The sequence below is a fragment of the Ursus maritimus genome, unplaced genomic scaffold, assembly GCF_017311325.1.
Source record: "Ursus maritimus isolate PB19 unplaced genomic scaffold, ASM1731132v1 scaffold_9, whole genome shotgun sequence".
Classification (NCBI taxonomy): domain Eukaryota; kingdom Metazoa; phylum Chordata; class Mammalia; order Carnivora; family Ursidae; genus Ursus; species Ursus maritimus.
The window spans coordinates 47,157,272-47,179,448 of record NW_024427107.1 but is presented as its reverse complement, the minus strand read 5'-3'; the positions used below and the strand labels follow the sequence as shown (position 1 = coordinate 47,179,448).

At 52.6% G+C, this 22,177-nt stretch overlaps 1 long non-coding RNA gene and 1 pseudogene across 1 annotated transcript; one reads left to right on the top strand and one right to left on the bottom strand.

Moving 5' to 3' along the window:
* Positions 1-5,856: 5,856 nt before the first annotated feature.
* Positions 5,857-8,340, top strand: LOC103661523. The gene is made up of 3 exons (XR_568148.2): positions 5,857-6,361; positions 6,961-7,103; positions 7,588-8,340. It is a non-coding gene; the product is annotated as an uncharacterized LOC103661523 (long non-coding RNA).
* Positions 8,341-20,638: 12,298 nt separating this feature from the next.
* LOC103661522 lies at positions 20,639-21,758 on the bottom strand (annotated as a pseudogene).
* Positions 21,759-22,177: the final 419 nt, after the last annotated feature.

Genomic DNA, 22,177 nt, shown 5'->3' with positions numbered 1-22,177 from the left:
CTTTGAGGGGAGGTTTGTGAGTGTGGTCTTGGACATGTTGCATCTGAGGTAAATTTGGTGTGGGAAGCAAGTGGGGAAGTCGGTAGGAGGTTGGCTATTCAGTCTGGAGCGCGGAGAGAGGCCCAGCACAAAGGCTACATATGTGACTGTCTTGGTTCCCATACCCTTCTTGAGAAGTTACGGTAGTGTCCTTTTTGTCATGGTAGTGCTCTGGGAGGGTGGGGGTGTTTCTGGGGAGTTTGGCTCCTCTCTCTCAAAGTCCCTGGGGGGGGTCCCCGGGGACAAGCTGGGTCCTGGAAGTGAGTCCAAGATAAAGATGCAACCACCAGTGCTAAAATCTATTGGTTTGAAGGTGGCAGCTGCAAGTAAGTAAGGAGGTGTGACCACATCTGAAGTCTAACCCAACCAAATCCTACCCCTTCACACCCCGCACCCCACATTCAATCACATCTCATCAGCTGGCACCTCAATTACCTGGAGTTACTGTGCACACTGAGTGTGCAGGAGACAGGCAAACGGGAAAGCACGAGCTCAAAGCAGAGACTCACGTCATATGACCTCGGGCGTGACCAAGGTCAGTGCAAGTCCACAGTCTCTACAAGTTCAAAATTCAAAATGCTCTGGAAACCTGAAGTTTTGAGTTGAGTTTGGTGAAAACTCCTTTGGCCTCAAAAGTTGACTACACTGACATGCAGCTGTTTACGGTGTTTATCCTACTTGGTGTGAAGGGCCACACGCTCTGCTGCAGGCATCTGGTGTGTTTGATTACAGGGTGCTGTCTGGGCGTGTGGGGGTTACCTTATACGTGTACCGTGAATAATTCTGAATCCCAAACACGTCTGCCTTCAGATTCTAGCTACGGGGGCTAGTGGACCATTTTACCATCAATCTCTTACATACTCACATTCCACGGGGTCCGTGGATCATTAAAGAAAATTCAAGCATGAGAACAGTGATGGTCCTGACAGTGAGCCCATGTAGACAGAAACAAAGGGTTTCTGAGCATCTGGAATACTGCCAGTGTTCTAGACGCTGAGGAGGGAGCAGTGAATAACATGAGGCCTCTGTGTTCATGAAGCTGACAATATTGTATTTTTTATTTTATTTTTAATTCTTTTATGTTTTTAACGATTTAATTTATTTATTTGACAGAGAGAGAGCACAAGCAGGGAGAGCAGTAGAGGGAGAGGGAGAAGCAGGCTTCCGGCTGAGCAGGGATCATGACCTGAGCTGAAGGCAGACGCTTAACCATCTGAGCCACCCAGGCCCCTATGTTTTTTATTCTGTAAAGAATACACACACAGAAATTTGCCAATATGAAGCACTGAAAGGGTAGACACTAAAACTGTAAGTGTTCGTTTCTAGATACGGGCACTATGAGTGATTTTTTTCCTCCACATTCACATTTTCCAGGACTCACTTTTGAATTCCTTTTTTTTTCTTTGAAAAAGAATGATGATCTTTAAGTTACCAGTAGTTTCTACTGACCAGACCCGAGCAGCCCTGAGCAGTCCTCAGCCTCCCGAGGCTGCTTGTCTCTGTAGGTGCAGGTGGGGTCCGTGTGCCGTTACGAGGCTGCACCAGCAGAGGGCGCAGCGCCCGGGGGGCTCGGGGCGGGGCCGCGGCGACGCTTTTCTCCCCAGCAACACCGGCCCGCGCGCCGCTCGTGAAGCGCGCCCTCGCGGCTTCCCCGGCGGGGCCTCCCCCGCCCCGCCCCCCGCCCGCTGAGCGGCCAGCTGGGGCGGCGGCCGCGCTGCCGCGGCCTCGCCCGCGCCTCGCCCTGTGGGCCGGGGCAGACTGGGGCGCGGCGGGCGAGGTCCGGCCCCTGCAGACGCTCCCCGCGCCGCGCGGGAGGGGGGCGACCCAGCGCTCCGCCCCGCCCGCCCGGGTCACCTCCCCTCCCCTTACCCCCTCCCGCCCCCGCCCCGCCCTCCCCCGGCCCCCGCCTCTTGGCGGGGTCGGCCGGGCAGCGGCTGACTCGTACTTTGGAGCCGGATGGGAAGACGTGACCGGCGAGACGCGGGCCGCGCCGGGAACAGGGGCGGGGGCGGGAGGGGGAGGCCGGGTTTCTGGGCACCTGGCGGCCGGGCGGGGTGAGGAGGGCAGCGGCCGCCCCCTCCCCCAGCGGCGGGTTCCCAGGGGAGGGGGAAGGAAAATGGGCTCCTCCCCGGCGCTCGGGGGCCCGGGTCCTGGGCTCGGGTGTGTGCGCGCGTACCAGACGGTGTCTCCCGTTTGCCCTGCCGCGCCCGGGGCCGCCCTGCAGCCGGGAGGGCCCGGCCTGGCGGTGCTGCCGGGTTACCGCTCCGGTCCAATAGGTGGTCAGGCCTGCTTCTGCGACTCGACCGAGGGGACTTAGGGAGTCCAATCCAGACACAGTTGTTTCCCAGTGATACTTCTGTCCAGCCTCAAGTTCCTAATCTGTGCAACGTAGCTTCCACACCGGGCATCTTGTGACGCTACCAGGAGAGGTGCCGGGAGAATCCCAAGGGAGAAGTGTCCATGCCTAAATCCAAGAGAGGGCCGTCTGGTGGCGTCTCCCAAGAGACCTTGGACAGCCTCTAGCTTGCCCTAATTTTGGCCAGGAAAGACCTTCCAGTAAACACTGGTTACCTTCGTAGAGTTTCCTCTAACATGATGGGGATTCACAGGAAGAAGAGTGCACAGCATTAAAAGGACACTTCCCCCTTGGGTTTAATGCCCAAACCCTGGGATTAAGTGCGGCTTCTCTAGGGCTCTGGTGGCAAGGCTTAAGATGAACAACACGAAATCCTAGGATATTAGAGTCAAAAGGCAGGGAGGGATTGCCCCAGGACTTTCAACTGCCGGCTTTCGGTTTCCAGCCCCCTCCCTGCCTCTTGACACGGCTGCTTCACCAAGTTACTGAATGTCTCTCAGCCTCAGTTTTCTCAGCTGTCATATGGGAACAACGCTGCTTGGTGGTGACAGGGTTAGGTGCTCAGGACGAATCTCCAACTTTCACAGACTATGAGTCCTTTAGGCAACACTGGTCATTTGTCAGGAAATTCTTCCTATAGTTCTAAATCCTCCCCGGGCTCAAGGCCCTATTTCTGCTTCTCAGTCAGTCCCAGGAAAGGTTGGCTGGTTACCCTCTTGTTAATCCACGTCATTTCCCTTGCAGCAGAGAGGCCACTGCCAAGTCCTCCGCCTGACCTTCCTAACCCAGGGCCTCCGATATAGCTTCAAGGTCCTCCCCAAAGCCGTGGATTAGGGAGGTGGGGTGGATGGACAGTGAGGGAGTTGTGAGGCCCAGATTTGGAGATTTTCCCTAAACTTGTGAAGGGAGTTACTAGCAAAACAGAGAATGTTTACTGAAAACTGTCCCCATGCTGAGGTGATTTTTCTGAAGACCTTCACAGGGGCAGGAATCCTCACCTCCATTTTGCCCGTGAGAAAGAGAGGAGCTGCCAGGTCCCCAATCTGCACTTCTCCGGGCCAGTGTTGCCGGAGATGGTGCCACCTCCACCCAGGCTCCCACCAGGCCTGTGCAGGCGATGGGAAATGGCTGTAGTTCCTGCTGACTCCTGTTCTCCTGCCGGTGGGGATCAGGGTGCCTATCACTGGCTTGAAGGGCCAGTTGGCTCTTGGGAAGCAAACAGAAGCCTCACCCTCCCTTCCTGTTGGAAACTTTGGCCTCCACTACAGAGTGGATGCCTGGGAAACACATTTCAGCTCCAGCCTCAGGGAGTCCAAATGCTCCTGGAGATCTGCCAAGGCCCTTCTCAGGGTTTGTTGGAGTTGGGAAGTCTGAAGGCCAGGAGGCCCCACTCTGAGTGTGGGCCAGACCTGGACGCACCCAGTGGTGACATCTGCATCACTGCTTCTCATCCCTGGCCTCCCAGTGAAAGAATGCTGATGCCTGGGCTCCACCCCAGACCCATGAAGTCCAATTTCAGGGAGGGGGCCCATGCATCAAAATTTTTGTTTTCTAAAGCATCTCTGATAATTCTAAGGTGCTGCTGGGGTTAAGAAACCCTGAGGGAGATCAATACAGATAGATAATGATCAAAGGACAGAAGAGGAAAGTATTTGAAATCTGAACAAAAGAGGATTTGCATTAGACACCAACTAATAAAAGCCATCCAAAGCAGGGAGGCTCCAGCAGCTGTGACTGAGCAGGACTACGGAATTCTTGGAAGGAATCCATCTGTCTGGGAACTGGCATGACGCAGTGCCCTGGGGCAGAGGGCGGAACCCTATGGCTCCAGGTCCCTCTGGGCCACTGTGCCTGCTTCTGAGATCCACATCTGTCTGCTAGGCCAAGCTGCTGATGCTCTGGTGAGCCTCAGCTCTTCCGGTCCAACTAGATTGCTTGCCATTCCCAGAACTCGCCCTGCTCTTTCCCGCCTCTAGGCTTTGGTTCCAGGCATTTGTTTCTGTCTGGAATGTCCTTTCCCCATCTGTTCAAATCATTCCTCTTCAAGGTCCCTACCCTCGTGCCAGCTCCACCAGGAAGCCTTCACCAGGGCCTCTGTATGTGCCTGTTACCCCTGTCCCCCCAGTTCTGCTCAAGGTGTGCCCACGGCTGTTTCCCTGGCCAGCTTGTATCTGCAGGGTGAGGACCAATGGACTCTTCTGTGCCTCTTCCTCCCCCACCTGTCATTGGGGATGGGGAGCACCTTGCATACATGAGTCTCACGTATTTCTTGAATGCTACAGAATTTGTCCCTGTTCCAGGACAGGGTGCACAGTCACCCAGATAAATTCTCTCTGCTCATGCGCCCCTCTGTTCTCTGGCTCCTCTGTTCCATTTTCTGAGAGCACGGGGCCTTGTGGTTAGCCAGCAATGACAGGAAAGCGCCAGGGCCAGGCCTTGACCCAGCACGTGGTGGCTACAGCAGCAGGGTAGATGCCCCCGGAGAGGGGCGGGGTACAAAGAATGAGACCGGGATTGCAGGCTTCCAGGCCCTGGAAGCTGGTGCCGTCTCTTCCCAGACACACCGAAAGTCTTAAAGGGAGGGGGAAGAGCCCCACGACCTCGGGCGCCGCCGAGGCCAGGGCTGGTGTCTCGGAGCCGTCTTCTCCCGATAGCTGGGCGTGTGGGCGTGTGCGACGCGGGGCGGGGGAGCCTCCCGCGGCCCTCACCCCCAGCTCACCCCGGCGGGGCCCCGCGAGGTGCAGCTAGACTGCGGAAGAGGGGCGGGTGGGCCCCTGACGCGGCGCGCCGGCAGCTGGGGGGCGGGGACTGCTTCTCTCTCCGGTCGCCCGCCGCCGGCCCCGCGCTTCAGGTGACCCCGGCAGCTGCCAGCCGGCCCCAGCGCCCCCTCCGCGGCCGCCTCCTCGGGGTTTTCCGGCTCGACGCGCCTCAGACGACCTCGGCTGCCGCCCGCCCGGGCCTCTCCCCTGCCCCCTCCCCCCTCCCCCCCAGCGGCCGCGCCGCCCCGCCCCCCGCCGCCCGGGCAGCGCGGCCGGGCTTTCTGATGAGTCAGCGGGAGCCCGGGAGCCACCGGCCGCCCCGGGCATCTGCTCCGGTGACGCACCGTGACTCACGGGCGCCCGGGCCGCCGCAGCCGCCGAGCGCGCCGCACAGCCCCCCGCCGCGGCCGGGCGCCCTCGGGCTCGGCCCCGCGCCTCCCCCGCCACCCAGCGCCCCCGCCCCCTCTCCCCTGGTCCCGCTCCAGGTTGACATCAGACGCTGGCCGCCCGGCCACCCTCTGAGTCAACAGTTTCCGAAGCGGAGCCCGCTGCCAGGGGCGGAGAAAGCGCTGCCTCCGGGGGAGGCGGAGGGGGGCCGGCCCCGATCTGGCAGCCGCGGGAGGGCGGAGGTGGGTGGGGACGCGCGCAGCTTTTTACAAGAAGTCACGGGGGGTAGGGGCGAAAGGGGGTGAAAACCACCCTGCGGTGCTACAGGGGCGGGGAGGAAACCTGCCGCCCCAGAGCCACGTGCTGAAGCCGGCGCTGGGTGGGTGGCTGGCCCCGCCCCGAGTGGCTCGGGGAAGGGGGGCTTGCTGGGAACCGCAGCAGGCCAAGTTCCCTGGGGAGGGAGAGAACTCGAGGTGGACACCCTCGACCCCAGGGCACCAGGGAACAAATGTGTCTGGAGTAGGAGGTCCAGTTCCCTTCGATGGGGGCAGCTCTGGCCGAGCCTGAAGAAATGCACTGGCCTAACCTAACTTTCTCCCCTGACCGTGGTGGGATGGGGTGGAAGCTGGAGACCACCCCGACCTCATACCCTTCAAAAAGGATGTATGTCCCAGGGTTTACAGAACCTCAGTAAATAGAGGGTGGGTGGCGGTTTAGTGAAGGGGGTGGTTGGTGGTAGGAAGATGGAAGGAAGCTGTATAAAAAGAGGAAAGAAGAATTGTAAGAACATGTGAAGTGCAGAACTGGACTCCTTGCAAAGGTGAGTTTATTACTACCTGAGGACTTAGGCCAAAGCCCCCTGAAGACAGGAGATGGGCTATTTGCAGGCAGTAATGAGACCCGTGGGGGAGTATGGGCTTCTTCTTCTGGGTAACAAGGCTGGAGGGGCTCCGGTGCGATGGTCTGCCACTGAGACCGTTTTCAGTAACCGCTTTGAGAGGCTGCATCCCGTGGTTCTGGGATGCTCAGGGAGGACAAAAGCACCCTTTAAAAGCACCCACCTGCAACCTACCAGGCATCCGGAAGCTGCTCTAGCCCAGATAGGTTCCCCACCCATGGCAGACAGGAAGGAAGGCAGAGGAGCCAGGAGGACAGAAAGGCTGCAGACCCCTGCAGGCGCTTGGGTTTCTTCCACTCCCACTCCATCCCACCTCACCCCACCATCCTGGGCCCTGTGTGGTGGTCCTTCTGGGAAGCTGGTGGGCGGCATCAGTGGGAGTTATCCTGGGAGCTAAGGCCAGGTGCCGGAGGGGGGCTGTGGCCGCCAGGATGAGCAAGACACAACTGTCCTTGGTGGGCCTCCAGCTGGATTTCATTCTCAGGCTCTTTCCGGGATTTAACTTGCTGTTCTTTCCAAAGCCACGGCTCAACAAGTGATGCCAGCCCGGGAGGGGGCTGTCCGTGTCTCATCTTGCAGGCAGAAGTAGCACAACAGCTGGGTGAACAAAACCCGCCCGGATCTGTCCAGAACTGTTTGTCAGTACAGCCTCAACAGGGACCATGTGAGCAGCTTCTTGCCCCATATGACCCTCATTCCAACTCACGCAGAGCAGGAAGGAGCTCCTGGCCCCCTTCTCCCTGGACAGCCTTTTCCCAAGTGTGCGGGTGGGCGGCTCATTTCTGCCAATCCAGTCCAACTCAAAATAGCACTGAACCAGACTTCTGGGAAGCTCTGTGCTAGAGGCCTCTGTAGAAAAGAGTTAAAAATGACAGCTCTTGGGAAATCGAGGGGTGTAATTTACTGAGATGGGTCAAGATGCAGAGGCCTGTGACGTCAGAGGGCAGAAATAGTGGCCAGGGACTGGTATGGAAAGTGTTAGTGGTGGAAGGTCCTGGGCCCTGTGTGGTTGCCCTTTGGGGAAGCTGGTGGGCTGGGCCAGTGGAGATTATCTTGGGAACTAAGGCCAGGTGCAGGAGGGGGGCTGTGACCGGATATTTAAGCCACAAACGCTGTCATCCCCCAACTTCCACATTTTTTTTTTCCAGGCTGAGAACTCCCTTGGTAGGGGTTACCTCCTCCACCATTTCACATTCTGATTTCTCGTGTTTCTGGTTCGGGCTCAGTTCAGTTGCCACCTTCTCTGGGAAGCGCCTTTCTCCTGCCCCATCGTCTGAGTGCACTTGGCCCATGCATCCAGGTAACTCTTCCCTTGCTTTGTTTGGCCTCAGAGGTTTTGCTGAGTCCAACTTCCCTCTCCACCCGGAGGCCCACTGGGAGGCCCAGTTTCATCTTTGCAGTTCTCCCTTGGTGGAGCTCCTGAGGAAATGAATTAGCTGTCAGCTCTGCCCTCCTCTGCCCATGCTTGGCCTCATAGGCTTCCTTTGTGTCTGACCGGGCTTCCTGCTTGCTGTGTCTGCTTCCATGAGAGCCTCATCTCAGGTTTTGACCCAGCCTGCTCTTTGCTTGATGGTTTAGCCCAGCCTCTGGGTCCTTGGTTCATCATCCTCACGGATTCCAGCGGCCATTCGGCAGAAAGTCTTTGCTCCTTCCCTTAGCAATTGGAACAAGGACAGAGGGTCAATGGAATTTCAGTGCAACTCACTAAAACTAGCCCGTTGTGTGTACATCCATACTCAAGAATACAGATGGACTTCATTAAAGCTATCGTGTCCTGTGGAAATACATTCATACAAAAAATATTAGGGGCCGTCTCTCTCTCTCTTTTTTCCCCCCCTTGAGCGGCTGTGTCTCTTCACAAAACTTTTTCAAAGACTATTAAATGTAAGATTCCTCATATGCATTTACAAGTCTTACTTTTGTTTTTGTTTTTGTTTTTTGGGGGCAACTTTTGGGGGAAAGATGTTGAAAGTGAGATATAAGATCAAGAGATGAATTAGCAGAGATTTGACTATTTTCAGGGGTCATGTAACAAAATTCTGTATTACTGCAGATACCAGAAAACTGAGCTAAATTAGGAATATCTGTCTCCTGAAGTTTGGCCTAACTCCTCAAAACATCTGTCATCCGCTGGTAGCATTTATCACTCCACAGAGAAGCGAATCTCCTCTATGCCGTCCTTGGCCACGTAATAGAGCAGAGAGCCCAGGACACTGTTAGAAAATCTTGGCTCTACCTCTGGCTCTGCCATGTGTGAGCTTTGCTACCTTGGGCCACCTGCTAGTCTGCTTGAGCCTTGGTTTTACTTACCTGTAATATAGGGATCATTCCATCTATGTCTTAGGGCCCATGTGAAGACCAGAAGAATAAGAGACACTCAGTAAAGGGTACTCAATAAAGAGTAGCTTCAAGTGTTTTAGACTTTTTTTTTTTTTTCAAGATTTTATTTATTTATTTGACAGAGAGAGAGACAGCCAGTGAGAGAGGGAACACAAGCAGGTGGAGTGGGAGAGGAAGAAGCAGGCTCCAGCGGAGCAGGGAGCCCGATGTGGGGCTCCATCCCAGGACCTTGGGATCACGCCCTGAGCCGAAGGCAGACGCCCAACGACTGAGCCACCCAGGCACCCCTGTTTTAGACTTTCTAACTGTAGGGGTAAAAACTTCTTGATATAATTTTCTTCCTGTGTATAGTTTTCTCCATTTGGGATTCTTTAGGTCTAGGTTCTGTCCCGGGTCAAGAAGGTCAACTTTAGAGAGCAATGGGCTCTTTTTCAGAAGCCCCTGGAGAAAAGACCAACATATTTCTAGGAGAAGTAAAGAATGTAATAGGAGTACAATCCACCAACCAATCGTGGGTTAAGGGTCTGAGAGAAACCTGATGATGAATCAGTCTGAAGCCTATTAGTGACAAAGATGACCTTTGCCCAGACACTAGGCATGTCTGAGCCGCTGAGCAAGGTTTTAATCCAGGAGGTGTTGAAAGAGCCTAATAAATACTTACTCCATTGAGTCAAATCCAAGAATTTGAAGAAAAATGCAAAGTTTGTTTTCGGTGCCCCTCTACCATGCAAGATGTGACTGAGGGAAAATGGTAAACCAGATCCTCTAGCAGCTGCTCTGATGGATGATGGGCCCTAGAGTCCCATGCTGGGCCCTGGACTTATGCTTCTGTGCATAGGGGCAGAAAATGCTCCCAGGAAGGACAGATTAACTCGCTGCCCTGGACACTCTTTGGAAAGGAAGCAAGAACTGTCCTTTGCACCTCAGCCATTTCTGGCCCAGCTGACACCAATGCAGGAAATGTATGTATGTTCATTTCCTAGGAATGCATAACCAAGCACCACAGAGATTTATTTGCTCTGAGTTCTGGAAGCTAGAGATCTGAAATCAAGATGACAGCAGGGTCATGCTGCCCCTGAGACTCTGGGTAGGAGCCTTCCTTGTCGCTTCCTGGCTTCAGGTGGTCTTCCTTGGCATGCAGTCACGTCACTCCGATCTCTGCCTCCATGAGCACATGACGTTCTCCCTGTGTGTCTGTGTCTTCACATGGCATTCTCCTCTTAATAAGGTCATCCATCATATTGGACAAAGGCCCACCCTAATTACCTCCTCTTAACTTGATTACACCTGCAAAGACTGTTTTCAAATAAGGTCACAGGTACTGGGGTTTAGGACTCCACAATATCTTTTTTAGGGAAAATAATTCAACCCTGACATATGGTAAGAGTGATATCTTTGCCATCAGGCTGTATGTAACACAGGCCAGGGGGTGGTCAACCCAGGGACATTCTACTATATGCTGGCGAGGGGGCAAATTGGAACAGCAAGTTGGCAGTCTCTTTATCAGAAGCCTTAAAAACATTCATATCCTTTAATCCAGTAATCTGCTTCTAGGAATCCAGCTATCGAAGTCAGCAAAAATGTTGATAAAGCTTTAGGCATGGAGATATCCAACTCAATATTGTTTATAATAATTAATTATTGGGAACAACTTCAACATCTAACACTAAGGGATGGCTATTAAGTCACATCCACACGAGGGGGATATTATATAGCCTTAGAAATGATATATTCAGAAAAGAAATAGTAACATGGGGGAAGTGAAATAACATGATATATTCAGTATGTTGTCAGCTTTATAAAAAATATACAGAGAAGAAAAACACAACATAATGTTAATAGTCCCACCCCTTATGGAGAGATAATTATGAGTGTCTGTTATTTTTTTATTATGGCATTATATAAGTTCTCTGCAACAGCTTTATTTATTTATTTATTTGAAATTTTATTTATTTGAGAGAGAGAGAGAGAGTGAGCATGAGCAAGAAGCAGAGGGAGTAGCAGACTCCCCGCCAAGCAGGGAGCCTGACACGGGGCTTAGGATCCCAGGACCCCAGGATCATGACCTGAAACGAAGGCAGATACTTAAGTGACTGAGCCACCCAGGCGCCCTTCTGCAATAGCTTTATAACCAAAGAGAAAAAAAATTATGTCATTTAAAAAACAGGTATCTAAATAGTTTCCTGCAATATACATTCCAGGAAAGTTGTGGCTGGGAGAAGAGCAGCAGCTGCTGGGTGTTCAGCTGATTTCTACGCTTATAAGCCATAGCCATAACCCCTCTGGAATTTTTCAACATGTAGTTGGGTGGCTACTTGCATCAGAATTACCATGCTGTTTATTTAAAAATGCAGAATTCTAGGCCCCACCCCAGACCTACTAAATCAGGATCTCTGAGCGCAGGGCCCAGGAATTGGCATTCTTCCGGGCTCTGCACATTTGAGCTGAATCCGCCCCACCTTAGAGGCTGTAGACAACCCGCTCATCAGTAATCCAGTGTGATTTGTCACACCAGTCAGTTATGCCCTCTCGGCCTACACTGTGCTTTGAAGAATCAAGCCAAATAAACAGAGGGGTTATTTATTAATTTAGTTTTCTAGAGTCCACTCTTGGTTGTCCCTAAGACGGGAAGCTGTAAAACACGATATTCAAAAGAAAGAAAAATTCACATTTGTATTTTATTTTGGAATCCAGTAGCAGCAGATTGTGTTTCTTAAATTATGCTAGGCTAATAATTAAAATGAATTAACATTCCCAGACTCTGCCCTAATTTGGAATTAGGAAGGGTATAGTTGCAGGAGGATGGCAGCCCACAATGAAAGGTTTGCCCCATTAAAAAGCCGTTGATCTGTGTGCAGTTAGTTGAGAATCATAATTATAGACCTGATTACTTTTAACTCACAACCTTGAGGCTTCCTTTATTGCTGCTTTACTGGAGCGATATTGGAGAATGGTAGAAAGTTCTCCACTTTAAGGTGTGTCTTGGCTTGGGGCAGGGTTTGGCCAAGAGGGCCCTTCAGCCCTGCAGTGCCATGACTTGTCAAGACCAGGGGAGTCATAGCATGCTCGAGAGGGCCCCACAGCGGTGCGATTAGCCTTCTCATCTGGAGGTGAAATTCAACACCTCAAAGAGGCAATAGTTCAAGGTATTAGTCCACACTTGTTGCTTCCGGAGTTGGTCATTGCCTCTTAAGAGAAAAGATGAGCCATCTCAAGAATGAACTACCTGGCTACAGGTGGGAGCAATCAGAAAAAAGAACCAAGAACAGCAACTGTGAGAAACTATATTAAACCTCCTGGAAGGGGTCCTGTTCCTTCACTCAAATGGCTTCAGGATGCCATCCTCATGCTGCCCTCCCCTCGGTGCTCCTGTTGGTGGAGGGAGGAGGGCAAAAGGAGATGGACTACAGAGGGGCCGAGTGCTGGGCCCGGAAATAACACCTTCATCTGCGCTAGGTCTTAATCGCGGGCACTCAGAATCTGCCTGCAGGGGAGCATGACACCGGGGTGGGTAGGGCTGTCCCTGAGCAGTCAGCAGCCAAGAGCCGGGCTCAGAGGGCTGTAGGGCAGGCTGCTCCTTCTCCCTGTGTGCCCTTCTTTCCTGCAGCACAGGGAGGAGGCAGAGGCAGGCAGCAGAAAGGGTTAGGACCCATCAAGGAGAAAAAAAAATGTAAAAGGAAGCCCTGTATCTTTCACACAACATGTAATTAACTCTCCGAAGAAGATGCCACGGATTCATAATGGGAGCCGACAGCGGGGGAGGAAGACTCTGACAAGCATGAGATTTCTCGTGGGGTTTTTTTTTTTTTTTTATTTAATTTTTAAAGGAACATGAACAGTTGCCATTGTAATTGTGGACCTTCAGTGATGGTGTCTCTCCAGCAGCAAACCAGATGATGCTGTTTCTCACCCCTGTCCAGGCAGGTCGAACGGGAAGGGCTTTTCTGCCTCAGAGTTTTCTCCTCCAGCCAAAGCCTGGCTATTTCTTGTCCCTGGTTCCCCAGGGTGGGCCTGTCAGCAGCCCCTGCTCTGTCAGCCTTCCCCAGCATGAGGGCAGCAGTCCTTGGAGTCACCCTGGCCTCTAGCCAGGGGCTCCCAGGGTCATGCTGCTGGTAAAGCCCAGGCCTCCTCCCAAGTGTTCTGCCGTCAGTTAGGTGGCGGCTGCACTCGGTGAGGAAGGGAGGCCCAGCTGGAGAGGAAAGGTGGGGAGCTCCGGGGTGGGGCGGGGTGGCTGCAGGTGGGCAGAGCCTGGAAGACTGCCAGAACAAACCGGGGCCAATCCTCTTCCAGGTACAAAGGGCTCTCTGTCAGGGACACGCCCAGCCCCTACGGAATCAGGGAGGCCCATTCCCAGAGAGGCCTGGGTGTGGCCTGTAGGCTGAACCCCGCTGGGCAGAGCCCTTGGACTCCTGGTGATCCATCTGGGTGACTTTAGTCCTCATCATGATCTGGTCTGCAAGTGAAGATGGAGAGAGGCTTGGGCAGGCAGCCTAACGTCACAGAACACGTGGCAGTTGCCTCTTCTCCCTCTGGGAAAAGGCCTTCCTAGGCCGACCTCCCCCTACCCCACCACTATTTCTCATTCACATATATGCATTTTCTCATACGCTCAGTCCAAATGAGAGAAGGTCCCCAGTCATACTTAGAGTAGTCAACTATGCTGTGCAGATCTTTGCCCCCATCCCCAAGCCACTGTCACAGAGGAATTAGCCTAGGTCCAAAGAAATCAGAAGAAATCAGGCTAGGAAATGTGCAACAAGAACCACTGTACTGGCTGCAGACATAATCATCATTTTCTTCAGAACTCGGAGTCTCTCCCTGCCACTGAGTAACTTCTCATTATGACCCTGCTATGCATGAAGAAAGGAAAGAAATGGGGAAGAGAAGAGAGGAAAGAAAAAAGGAAGAAAGGAAACTTTGGGGTAAGCAAAATCTCATGGAAGACATATTGGAAGGGTCCATGCTGATGTATGTTTTAGCTGAGGTTGAGGTTTACCTGGGTGGCTGTGCCATGCCATGGAAAGGAATGGGTCAGGAAGTCACTTGTAGCCTCTATGGGCCTTGTGGGTTTTAAAATGTCAAAGTAGGATTTCTAAGGTCTCTTCAGTGATCAGTCCAGTCCTGAAAGCCCCAAGGCCATGCGGCCACCCAGCAGACCCTCCTGCCCACACGGGCCCTGAGACCCGGTTGAATGGGGCGGGGGGAGGGGATTGCGGGGGGGCTCTGCAGTCGCCTTGCAGCTGTGCTCCCTCACCGACCACAGCTGAGCTGGATGGTGATGGATAAGAGCGCCATCTATGAATGTAGGACCTTTCTCCGTCCTGTATACCCTGTGCTGTGAACTATGAAGAAGACACTCATTCATTGCACATAGAATTTTTTGGCACCATCTATGTTAGTAAATAAAGTGGATGAAATTGCCTGTTCGCGGGAGTTTCCCTTTGACACGGAAGCATTGGAACGTCCCCTCTGTACTCCTTTTCTAGGGCTGCCGTCAGAAGTACCACAAACTGGGGGGCTTAAACAACAGAAACGTATTTTCCCACAGTTCTGGAAGCTAGAAATCGGAGATCGAGGTCTCGGCAGGGAGGTTCCTCCTGGCGGCTTCCGTACCGCTCGGCGGCTGCTGGCGGTTGGCGGGCAGTCTTCCGCCTTCCTCGGCTTGTAGAAGCGGCACCCCGGCTCTGCCTTTATCTTCACACGGCGTTCTTCCTGTGTGCGTGTTTCTGGGTCCAAATTCCCCCCTTTTCGTAAGGACGTCAGTCATATCGGATTAGAGCGCACACTCATGGCCTCATTAACTTGATTCTCTCTGAAAAGACTCCATCTCCGAAAACGGTCACATTCTGAGGTACTGAGGGTTAGGATTCTAGCGTATCTCTGTGGGGGGACAGAATTCAGTTTATAACCCCCTCTATAGAAAAGCACAGGAAAGAACGGAGAAGACTCGCCTGCCCTTGAGGTGCCTGAAGTCTCCTGCTTCCTCTCTTGGGGATGCGTGTGATTGGAGGAGCCTGTTCTCCACCGCAAGGGAGGCTGGGAGATCAAGCTTCTGGCTTCTGCCTCGGGGAGCGTGGACCTCTACTGCGGGATTTCCCCCAAACACAGGTAGAGCCTTCAAATGATTCATGCAAAGGTGGCCACAAAGCACAACAGAAACCTACCACGCAGGTGCTCTCAGGTTTTCTCCAAGGGGCCACAAGAACAGAGAATGGAGACCACAGCTTCCCTTCCGGACGCCTTCCCTTCAGTGCCCAGCGCTGTATGCTCTCCGCTCTGGGGCCCACGTGTTGACCACGGAGGACACCTGGCAAATCTCCATAATGGACGGTAAGTAACGTTTAGTACACATTCACGACGTGCCAGGCATTTTTCTAAGCCCTTGTATGCATTGCCCAATTTAATCCTTACAGCAGCTTAATGAGATAGGGATCATGATTAGCCCCCTTTTGCAGATGAGGAAACTGAGGCACAGAGAGGTTAAGTGACGGACCCTGGAAGGTGGGAAAGCCAGGCTTTGGACCCAGCAATTTCTGTCTGAGACTGAGAGCTTAACCACGGTGCTTCCTAATAGGTGGAAGGAGATGAGAGGTAGGAGAAACGCCTCCCCAGCCCGCGCTCCGGGAAGGCAGGTGCGTGCTGTGAGCTCGGCAGAACTACCCCTGAGTGGCATGTATATTGTCTCACACGCTCTGAGTCAGGGTGGGTGTGATGTTGGCGTGAGGCACACTGACAAAGTCCTCGGGAATCCTGGGAGGGAGGCGTGGGAAGAGGCGGGAGGGGGGAGGAGGAGGGAACCTGCAGCTGGAGCCCTGCGGGTTCAACCCAGGAGGCTCTGCCTGGTGTGGCTGAGGAAGGCCTGTGTCACAGGCCTGGCTTCTGCGCTTCTGGGCTCAGCGGGGCTGGGCAGCTGGAAGGCTGGTTCCCCTGGCAGGGTGCTGCCCAGAGAAGGCCAGCATATTTCCAAGGATTCTTCCCCAGTGACCTAGAGCTGGACCTTGGAGGGGCCCGGTGGCTGCCAGGTCAGACCCTCCAAGCTGAGGTGCGTTGGAACACCTCGGATGTGGTGAATGTGGCTCAGGTAGCTGCCACGTGCCCAGAGGCTGAGACCAGGGACCTCTGTGCCTGTCCTGGAGGAGGCCTTGCCACTCCCTACTCCTGTGATCCCGGACACTGGAACATTGCTATTTCGATTACATTTTTGCAGAAGGAGGCAAAAATAGAAGGGACACATTCTTATATCCCCAAGTATGCCCAACGGGAGACTCCCCTATGGCCCTGGCCAATTGGATTGGGCCTTGGGTCTCACATACTCCAAGTCCAGAGCACAGTTTCAAGAATGTGCATATACCAAGAGTGTTTGCCATTCACCAGTGGGCACCCCTTCAAGAAAGCTGGGACCTGCCTGGTAGCTTCCTTTTCCAAAGGGAAACAGGGTACATGATGGCTGGGCTTTTCTTAAAAAGAACTGAAGAGGGGTGCCTGGCTGGCACAGTCGGTTAAGCATCCGACTCTTGGTCTCAGCTCAGGTTGTGGTCTCAGGGTTGTGAGATTGAACCCCGTGTTGGGCTCTGTGGTCTGTGTAGAGTCTGCTTGGGTTTCTCTCTCCCTCTCCCTCTGCCCCCCCCCACTCTTACTCTCTCTCTCTCAAATAAATAAATCTAAAAAAAAAAAAAACAGAAGAAAGGTAAAAGAGTATTTTCCTATAAAAGCATTGATATTAGGGTAAGAGTAATGTGGTTTCCTATACACTAGCAAGGCATTTCCGAAACACATATGGGTAACAAAAATAAGAAGAAAAGCAAAGGAGAAGAAATTATCCACTGGAGGTTTTTACTACAATAAGTGACTACAAAATATATAGTTAATAAAAAGTTCAGTTTAAGAAATGTTTGCAAACATCAGTAGTGTTTCAGAGTTTTAAAACCAGATTAATATTTGTAGTAACATGAAAAACACTAATGCCTTGCACGTACCCTACTGTCCAGTTGTCTCCCCACAGATAAGATGCAGAGAAGAAGGACATTCTTAGAATTTAAAGAATGAGGTGGGGCCAGGGTTACAAGATAAGATACAAGATGACCTATTAAATTGGAAAGCCAGATAAAACAACAAATATTTTGTTAGGAGAAGTATGTTCCAAATATTGCATGGTACATATCTATACTGCAAAAATTGTTTGTTGTTTCTCTGAAATTCAAATTTAACTGTTTATTGGGTATTTTTACTTGCTCCATCCGGCAACCTTGGGTGGGCCTCATAGGGATAGAGAGAGGGGGGAGTTCTGGAAGAGAGGCTGGTAGGACTATGCCAGGTCATGGGGACTTTAGGGAGGCCAGGCCTCTGGGTCTAGGGTGGCCACAGTGGGGCCCTGGGAAAAAGCTCTGGGCCTCTTCTTGGAGCTCCGTGTCCCTGGAGGGAAGAGGCAGGGCCCAACAGCTGCAGAAAGAAGCCTTGGAGTCAACCTGAAAACAATTCAGGCTTCTCTGGGGACCTGCCAGTGGAGGAGAAGACAGGCTCAGGGTAGCAACGTGGGTAATGTGTAAGTGCAGCAGGCTGGCTTGTCTCCCCCGGGCATGAGGGGTCACCCTGATTCCCCAGGGGTATGGAAACACGGCCCCACGCCTCAGCTGACCCTGTAAACTCCCTACCCTGCCCTGACCTCCCCTTCAGGTCTGGCTGTGTCAGCCCTGCCTCACACTAAATTCCCCCACATTCTCTGGGGCTGAGGTCACTGAATATCCCCAGGCCTTTCCTGCAAGGTTGGAGTGCCAATCCGGGGCATTAGCTGGGTGAGTTATTTGTGTACTGCCCAAAGGTGCCCTGGGAAGGGGAAGTGTGGACACCTGTGCCCAGGAGCCCTGGAGAAACCACTGGGTGAGACTCCAACAGTCTCTTCCCGAGGCCAGTGGAGCTCGCAGGCCTGGGAGCCGCAGTCTCCCCACCCTCCCAGCCCCCCTGCCAGGCTAGCTGTGATGAAGTGTAGGCCCTCCTCAGGGCCTTCCTCCCAGGGCTGTGTGGGAGCTGCTCTTGTGTCCTTTCCCAGTGAACAGGGCGGGAGAGGGAGCGAGAAGGGGCAGGCCTGCCATGGGAAGTTTCAGTTTGTATGTTGGACCAGAACATTCACTGGAGGGCGGAGAAAGGAAGGAAGGACAGCCTATGAGCAGAACATCGCTCTGATAATCTTGTGAGGTGCTTTTAATCCCATTTTTACAGAAGATGAAACGGGCGCAGAGAGGTTATGGAACTTTTCTTAGGTCACACAGTTAATAAGTGGTGGGGTCAGAAATCCTACCCAGGTCACTCTGGCTCTAAAACCTGGGCTCATTCGGTTCCACTTTGCTGCCCAGGAAAATTCTAGCTCAGGAGAAAATATCTACCAGCAACTCTGTTACTGTGCTCTTGTCAGCTTCCTGCCTTCCCTGTGACCTCCAACACTTGGCTATGATTGAAATTTGCACTAGAAAATAATGCTGAAAGGAAACAGCTGTGCTTCTCTGTGTGCACACCAGGAACTCCATCTCCTGGGCTCTCAGCCCTCCTCCCACAGAGCCGAGTGGGTGCTCAGGGATAGGCTGTGGTGGTTTCAGCACACAGGGAATTGTCCCTCGTCCCTGCCCTTGCACGCCTTACCTAATAATCCCTGAGATGGAAAACCACACTCCCTGGTGATCAAAGTCATAACTCTAGCCTGTGGGGTTGGTTGAATTTGGTCAAACTGTGGGACATAGGCCCCCATGATATCCTCCCCACCCCCAAGGGATGCTAGGTGCTCTCCCTGCCACCTCAGTTCTTCTCGGATCTCTCTGTACACAGAGGGTCAAGCCTTCCTTGTCTTCCCCTTTGGGCTTTGGCTGTTTCTCGTGCTCTCTGACTCTCCTGCCACCTTGCATCGCTATCCCTCCCCTTCAACACCTCACAGCAGTAAGATGGCAAAGACTTTCAGTTCAGAGCGTGGTGGGGAGAGAGTGGGGGAGGCTTGAGGAGGGTGAGCTGGGATTCTCCCAATCATGAACCTTGCTCGTGCATTCATTTATTTGCCTCTGCATGTATGTTGGCTGGGTGGGGCAACACGGCAGGATTTGGAGGCGGGGCGTGAAAATACCAGCCAGGGCCCACACAGCTCATGGTCTGCTCAAAGAGGCTCACTGTCCGTCAATGAAAAGTCACGAAATGGACTTCCAAGCTCTCCTTGTGCCTCCTCCCCTGAGGTTCAACTCTTCTTTCACATTTGCATCTCCTCCAATTTCCTAGAAACATCCAGCCTACACCATGTCTTCTCTTGGTTGCAGTGTGGATTTTGGAGCCAGACTGCCTGAGTTCTAATTCTGGCTCTGAAACTTCCCAGACTTGGGCACATTACTTAATCCCTCTCTGCCTCAGATCTCTTGTCTCTGATGTGGGATAAGAGCATTGACTGCTGAGTCTTGTTGCGAGGATTATCGTGTTAACAGTCGTCAAAGACTGGAAGTTGTCTTGGCCCATGGCCGACACCATGTAGTAGCTATCATTATTGTTACTATTATGAATATTCTCTCTCCCTTTCCTTTCGTCCCACATCCCCAGTCCGATGTTTATCAACCCACTGTCCCCCCGAAGCCTTGGCTGGCTAGCTGAGCAGAGCCCTCCTCAGAGGTTGGTGTGTGTGGAGGGGGTGGGGGTAGGGGGGTTGACTGGAAAGCTGCAGACGCTCCCAAGGCAATGAACCTGCCCTGGATGTTTGAGAAGGTGTGGGGACCCCACAGATGATCCTGAGGTGGAAAGGAGTGCCAGCCTCCACTACACTGGCACAGACGAGGGGCCTGGTGCCTGCCCGGGAGATGGGTCTCCCTGCCATGAGAGAGAACTTCTACTTTAGGTCCAGTCTAGTTTAGAGGAAAACTCATCAGGCAGAAGCCTGCTGAGTGTGACCAAATGAAGGTGGCAATCAAGCCACTCATGCAACAGGACTCACGTGGGTTGACTGGTGACTTCCCAAAAGGTGTGTCCAAGTCCTAATGCCCCAAACCTGTGAGTATGACCTTATTTTGAGAAAGGATCTTTGTGGATGTAATTAGGAATCCTCAGACGAGAGCATCTTGGATTATCCAGGGGTGTACTAAGTCCAATGACAAATGCCCTTTGAGCAAAAGAGAAGAATTCATAGACACAGACAAGAAGACTGTGTGGGAGCAGTGACAGAGACTGGAGTGATGCAGCTGCAAGCCAAAGAAAGCCTGGAGCCACCAGAAGCTGGAAGAGGTCAGGAAGGAAAACTCTGGAGAGAGTGAAGCCCTACTGACACCCTGACTTTGAACTTCTGTGAGAGAAAATGTTTCTGTTGTTTTAAGCCACCCAGTTTGTGGTAATTTGTTACTACAGCTCTAGGACACTAATACAGAGGCCAACTGCAAAACGCCTTCAGAAGGGAAAAGATAACAAGACATGGTCTGAAGTGGGAAAGACAGAAGTGAAACTCAAAATATCAACGAAGGACTTTTATCAAGGTGGCTGCATATGGTGGTGCAGGTTGTGCACTGCCCAACAGTGGGGGTGCCATTTACAACATGGTTGTAGTTTGAATATTTATTGCTCTCTTGCTCCTGCAAGGGTCAGTGAGGTGTCTTGAGAAAGGGGTACCTTTTTCTAAGTCACACAAAGGCACCCTACGGCCTTGTTTGATTTTTGACAAGAAAATCTAGAGAGCATTATATATCTGCACCATCCACTACAGTAGCCAATAGTCACATGTGGCTCTCGAGCACCTAGAATGTGGCGTGCAACTGAGAGCTGAATTTTAAGATTTATTTAATTTTGATTAATGTGAATTTATTTATTTTTATTTTTATTATTATTTTTTAACACGGAAGCTCTGTTTATTCAACAGCAGCTTTGAAAAAGGAATCCTTGACACAGTGAGAGGATGTATTTCTCCATTTCCACTTCACTCCTTTCCCACACGTTTCTGTTCTTCACAGGCTAAAGCCTGATGCAAAAAAGGTGACTGTCTTAGATGTACTTATACACGACCTTGGAGGGCATAGTCTGGAGGTGCAGACGGACCGGGACATTTGTAGAAGTGGGACAGCAGAGTCTCACTGTAGCCCACCAGGAAGTGAAACTTGTGTGCAGGCAGCTGCCTCAGGACCGGGGCACAGATCTCCAACTGGTTAGCGCGGCGGTTTAGGATCATCTGGTCGGCCGGACACCGTGGGAAGGTGCCCAGCATGAACTTTCCAAGGAAAACATCCTCCACTGTTGGCTCTGCCGCATGGTTCTCCCCATCCAGGTTACCTGTGTGCCGCGACAGCCAGCCCTTGCGATGGGCGATGTAGTGCGGCCCGTGCGCCTCCTCGTAGGTCCCCGGCTTGTCCCCCTTGCCCACTCTGACTCGGGCCGCCCAGTTCTTGGCTCAGACCGCGGATGTGTGCAGCGTGCACCAGGAGCACAGCAGCTCTCGGCTCCAAGATGGCACCCGGGACCCGAGCCCCTGACAGCACACGGGCGCCGCCATCTTGGGCCCAGCACAGCGCGCCCGATTAATGTGAATTTAGCTGGGCACATGTTGCTGACAGCTACCACATTGGACACACAGCTCTAGGACATGAAACTGGAAACTCAGCACTGCTTGATGCAGAATTTGATCACCAAACACATGGCCACTATCCACTGATATTGTTCAGCGGCCCCTCCACAACCACACTCCTTGTTGAATAGGGTGAGGGTGTCAAACAGGGACCAAGGGAGTGGTGGAGGGGGTGGAAGGCATTAAGGCATGCTGGAGAGTAGGAGGAAGGCCCAGCCCTGGTTGGGTGCAAGGACCCAACAGCAAAAGGAGAGGGAGAGAAAGGGTTGCCTGAGGAGGTAAGAGTCACCTCTCCAATTTGCTGGTTCCCCATATCCCTTAGTAACCATTCATGAATCTGTCAGTCATGAAGTAAGCTAAGCTCTTGAACCTATTTTTGTTTTCAACCCTCAATTTGGGATAATGAACTTTTTTTTTTTTTTTTTAAGTTTTTATTTACTCTACACCCAGTGTGGGGCTTGGACTCACAACCCTGAGATCAAGAGTTGCATGCTCTTCCGACTGAGCCAGACAGACGCCCCAGGGACTGATGAACTTTTATATGGGGATAATTGTAGAGATGGGCAGAGGGCACCAGTTTAGGGGTTCCTGGGCCTCAGGGTCATTCCTCTTTTGAAAGCAGGCTCTTTGGAAGCAGGTCTGTTTAAGCTCCCAGTTAAGTCTGCAGTGGGAAGGTTGGGAGCCAATCCTGTCCACGCCACCCGGTCGTTACCCAAGTGTAGCTGCACGTGAGTAGGACGTGGTATCAAAACTCGTGTTTTAGCTGCCATAGAGCAGGACATTTACCCGGCTGTGGCTTCATCCCTCGGAGGGATGTGAAGACTTCTCAGAGG